Source organism: Grus americana, unplaced genomic scaffold, assembly GCF_028858705.1.
Source record: "Grus americana isolate bGruAme1 unplaced genomic scaffold, bGruAme1.mat scaffold_259, whole genome shotgun sequence".
Classification (NCBI taxonomy): Eukaryota; Metazoa; Chordata; class Aves; order Gruiformes; family Gruidae; genus Grus; species Grus americana.
In genome coordinates this window covers 28,048-33,143 of record NW_026561550.1, presented here as the reverse complement: position 1 = coordinate 33,143, position 5,096 = coordinate 28,048, and the positions used below count along the sequence as shown (strand labels likewise).

At 50.9% G+C, this 5,096-nt stretch overlaps 1 long non-coding RNA gene across 1 annotated transcript; it reads left to right on the top strand.

The window, feature by feature from the left end:
• The first annotated feature begins 1,819 nt into the window (after positions 1 to 1,819).
• Positions 1,820 to 4,540, top strand: LOC129200523 (uncharacterized). Its single transcript, XR_008574954.1, has 3 exons — positions 1,820 to 1,856; positions 3,128 to 3,382; positions 4,307 to 4,540. It is a non-coding gene; the product is annotated as an uncharacterized LOC129200523 (long non-coding RNA).
• Positions 4,541 to 5,096: the final 556 nt, after the last annotated feature.

Genomic DNA, 5,096 nt, shown 5'->3' with positions numbered 1-5,096 from the left:
GGTGTGACTGGATTCTTTTGGTGAAGACGCTACAGTCCATCTCTGGGCAAGTATCTGTAGACAGCTGTCACAGTTAGTTTCATTGCATTGGCGGGGGTCAGAAGCTGTACTCTGGCCTTCTGGGAGCAGCAGTTTGTGCGGTAGTTGAGCGAGTTCAATCTTGAATGTGCCTTAGTTGGTATATTTGGGGTTTGGTGTATCTCTTCTCTGTTTGTTTTAGCTCTAGTTAGAAGGCTTATGCAGAAAAGATGACAGACCTTTCGGTCTCGTCAAGCTACCGGTCAGCGGCCACCGCCTTACTTTGCACAGTTTGTTTGGGTTTGTCAGAGGCCGAGCGACAAGCCATGCGTCACAGGCCCCCGGAAGAGGCGAGAGGAGCGCCGGACAAAGGCGGGCCGGCGTCCGACGTCAGCGGATCGGTGTGTCGGCGACTCCGCCTAGTTCACGCTTTTCCAGTTGTATTTTCTAGGCGCGAATCGATGCGCGAACGGGATATCCGCACCGGAGCGAACTTAAGCGAGGTGAGCGATGACCGGTGCGCTGACGTAGCAGTTTTCTGAGGTGTCGTATTGTAGACGTAGCTAAAATCACATCCCGTCCTTTGAGTTTTACAGGTGGCGGTCAGGCCTCTGCACGGCAGGCCGAAGAATCCGACTCCGAGTGGCTGAGGAAAAGGGATGGGCGAGAGGAAGGCGTTTCCAAGGAGGGCTTCATCACAGCGGAGGTTGACACCGGGCGGCACGTCGGCGACCGGCGACGCTCTGTCTTGTGAGGGATGAAGCGGAACCTGGCGGATGGGGGAGCGTCCCGGTTAGATGACCTTTTCCCCATGAGAAGGGAATCTGGATTCTGCCCTCTGAAAGGTAATTTAAGGGGCAAAAAGGGTGGTTGGGGGCAGGGCCAGCAGGGGGTTTAACGTCAGGGTAGCAGAGGGCTACTTAGTCTGCCTCGAGTCTAGGGACAGATAGGGGTCCTGGGTCCATCGTGCCGGATGTAAACATTCTGGCCTCTCTCAGCGTTGCAGCGTCATTTGCGTGATCTGTGCTTTTTCATGCGTACGGTGCCTTACGGCAGGTCTCTAGGTTCCACCGCATGCGCTCGGCGAGCATCCGCGGGGTCCGTGACGCCTCGTCACTTCGGAATACGGCCCGTTGAGTGTTTCTCGTCTCGCGATCGGAGCTTAAAGCGCGCCTCGCATCGCAGATGTTTCTGCGAGGTGGCCTTTGTGGAGGTGGTCTGTGCCGGACTCACAGTCGTGCTCTAGAAACTTCTGCCTCAATTGAAGTTTGATACCATCTTTCATCCCTGTATGCTGTGGGATGCCGGACTAGTCCAGGCTTGTTGGTGCCGAATACAGGGCCATTTTGACCCAGCAGAAGGGGCCCCGGGGGAGTCCAGCTTGGGCGAGAGCAGGGATTGAGCAACTTGCTTATCTTGCACTGATAAGCACCGGACCTGAACAGGGGCAGGAGATGAGCAATTTGTTCATCTTAACAAGATGCAGTGTCTGATGGGTCTACTCCTTAATCAACTAAGTGACGCCTGGGGTGAGGGGGAGCCTCCTTTGCAGCTCGACCTTACTTTGGTAAAACTAAACAGACCACCGCTCCTCTGTACTGAACGCCTTTGTTCTCCGCCACTTCCCCCCCCCCAGCCCCGACCAACTGCACAACAAGCCTTGTTAAGGGCCAGTCGGCACACAATACCTGACTGAGTCCCACCTCGCCAAAAGTATAAATCTGGCATTTAGAATCCTCTTTTTTGAGGACGAGAACTCCAACTATCCAGACGGGTCGACGGGCCTGGACCTCTCTCTCTCTCTCTCTCTCTCCTCCCCAAGCAGGGACGCCTCTTTGGTAAGACTTGCGCCTCCGATTATGTCGGATGTTACCCTGGGAAAACTATCATTAACAAAAGCGCTGAACTATTAACTTGAGCTCAAAATTGTTGCAGTAAGTGCATTTATCAACGGCCATTCCGAACTTTTTATATCTGTTGCCTCAAACTACCTATTTTTCTTTTCAACTTTGCGAAACTGTTTCAGTGAAAGTCCTTAGTGGGGCTCTGACAGGCAAACGTTGACTCTGATATGTGGCTACACACATAATCCTTTAGATGTAAACCGTTGACCAAGTCTGGGACTAAGACTGGACCTAGCCGCACCTAGGCTCCTCTCTGAGAAGGAGTTTAGAAAGCAAGGGGGTCCTTTCTGAACCTCGTGACTCAACGGGAGGGCCTCCCTCAACCACACATCAGACTCGTACCCTTTCACGCGACATATGCTTAGAGGCTTGTGTCTTAAAGCCTAGCTTCTCACACACACACCCGTTGTTCTGGTGTTGTGTTGCCTTGCTGCAATTTGTGTTGGTTTTGACCACCATCTGAGACATCTTGTTTTGTAGCGCTTTGTGTTGTATTGCCTTGCGCAGCCCTGTCTTTGGCTGGGTATTGCATTGCGCTACTCTGTATTTGTATTGCCTGCCAACGGAGGCTGCCTTGCGTTACGTGGGCCTGCGCTCTGCCTCGCCTTGCGCCGCTCTGCCTTGCGTTACGTGGGCCTGCGCCCTGCCTTGCCCTGCGCCGCTCTGCCTTGCCGCTGCCTGCCAATGGAGACTGTCTTGTGTTCTGTGACCCGGTCCTCTGTATTGTGTTGCGCGGCTCTGTCTTTGTACTGCCTGCCAATGGAGACTGTCTCGTGTTCAGTGACCCGGTCCTCTGTATAGCGTTGCGCGGCTCTGTCTTTGTACTGCCTGCCAATGGAGACTGTCTTGTGTTCAGTGACCCGGTCCTCTGTGTTGCGTTGCGCGGCTCTGTATTGCGTTGCGTGGCCCTGTATTTGTATTGCCTGCCATTTGAGACTGTCCAGTGTTACATAGCACTGTGTTCATGCATGCTTTATATTTGGTTGTATATTGCATTGCAGTGCTTGGCGTTGCCTGGTGTTCAGTATGGCTCTTGTTGCATTTGGGTGGTTGGGCATTACAGAGCTGGCATAGAGAGCGGCCCCAGCCGAGGATGGTAATCTGTCAGTACAGTCGGTTGGGGCGGAGGTCGTACGGGCCGTTTTGCGAGGCAGAGGGTAGTTGTTGGCCAGCTGGCCCTAGAGCCCTTCCATTGTGGTTTTCAGGTGCCACGGCACGATTTGGATTCCCGCACGACACCCTCGAGTGAGGTTTTTGTGGAGTATCCAAGTAACAGCGAAGGAGCGGTGCAGTTAGCAAGGCATCTTCCCTGGTCCCTGCCTATGAGCGCTAACTCTACAGAGTCAGGCGGAGCGGCGATGCTGTCTTAAGGGACAGGGTGAGGCCGTTCCACAGATGGGCCAAGAATCGGGGCCGTGGCCCGTTGTGGCGGGCGGGTGGCAGAACGGATGTGCGTTTGGGTGAGGGGTGGAGCGTGAGGTTGTGGCGGTGCCTATTTTTGTGTGTGTTGGGCTCTGTGTGTGTGTTGTGTAATTTTTTTTCCAGGTAGAGCAAGCTAGTGTGCTGTTTGAGATTAGAATAAAAAAAACCCCAGCTGGGGGATTTTTTTTTTCCTCCCCCGGCTGGGGTTTTTTTTCCCCTGGGTCCCGGCCGCTCTGCGAGGCAACGTTCGTCGCCAAAGTTTGGACGGCGGTGCGGTTTGGGCCGGGGTTTTTGCCAGGCAGGGCGAGAGATGAAATTTTGATGGCGTCTCCTGGGAACAGCGTTCCCGGGGAGCGCCGGAAGGAGCAGGCGATGTCCGGTTGCGGTGGAATGGATGTGTGTTTGGGTGAGGGGTGGGGTGTGAGGTTGTGGTGGTGGTGCCTAATTTTGGGGGGGTGGGGGGTGTATTTCTTTCCAGGTAGAGCAAGCTAGTGTGCTGTTTGAGATTAGAATAAAAAAAACCCCAGCTGGGGGATTTTTTTTTTTTCCTCCCCCGGCTGGGGTTTTTTTTCCCCTGGGTCCCGGCCGCTCTGCGAGGCAACGTTCGTCGCCAAAGTTTGGACGGCGGTGCGGTTCGGGCCGGGGTTTTTGCCAGGCAGGGCGAGAGATGAAATTTTGATGGCGTCTCCTGGGAACGGTGTTGCTGAGGAGTGGTCCTCTGGACTTTTGTATTTGCCTGTGATTGCAGGTAGTAGTGTTAACACTAGTAGCTGTGTTGGTTTTGAAGGCAAAGGGTGTGGGGTGTTACTCTAAGTGAGCAGTGTTGAGGAGGACCAGGTGGGCACGCAAGAGGGTGTAATGGATGTTTTAGAAGGATGGGCTTGTAAAGGTTTTGCCTGATCAGTGTAGAGTCTTGTGTAATAATGTAAAGTAACAAAGGTCTTTGGTGTTATTCTTTATAGGCAGGGAATCAGAGTAGCTATCCAGGTGACTGCAAGCTGCATGTGTTTGGCCGGGGGTTTGAATCGGAGGATCCAGATTCCATTGTAGTAGAAAGCTCTGGAATGAGAAAAATGTTAAGCGAAGCAGGAGAGATTGACTGTCAATGTGCCTGAGCTAATAAGTGTCATTGCTCTGAGTCCTTGCTGTGGTGATAGTGCATCACTGGAAACCTATGTATTAATGCCTAATGTTGTTGTTCTTTAAAGAAAGTAACAATAAAGGTAAAGTAATAAAGAATGATTTTTTTGTTCTGCCAGTTGTGAAATGTTTGTGTGTCAGTTATTAGTTGGGTGTTATTGTTTGTCTTTGAGTTTTGTCCAAAAGGAGGGGGGGAAATTATTTTGTGTGTCTGTTGTTGGTGTTGTGTTTGTCTTTGTTCTTCTGTGTCCCTGGTGGCCTTTAATGTTCTGTCCTTTTTTTTTTTGTAATATTTATGTTCACAACATTTGTTTAAACAAATGTGTAGGTAAAATAAAAATAATGGTTTAAAGGAAAAAAAATCAGAGGCAGCAGTAGAACATGTCACCTCCCTGGGAGTAGTACTATAAACAACAAAAAAAAATATAACCTTATTTATTAAAATAACAAAATCTACTCCCAGGGTGTGTGAAATGTTCTACTGCTGCACCAGACTTTTATTATTTTTAATTTTTTATTTATACATACTATACAGATAATAATACAACCCTATACAGTACAAAATCGTACAGTTTACCTGTACAAACCCCCCTCAATTACAGGAAAACTACA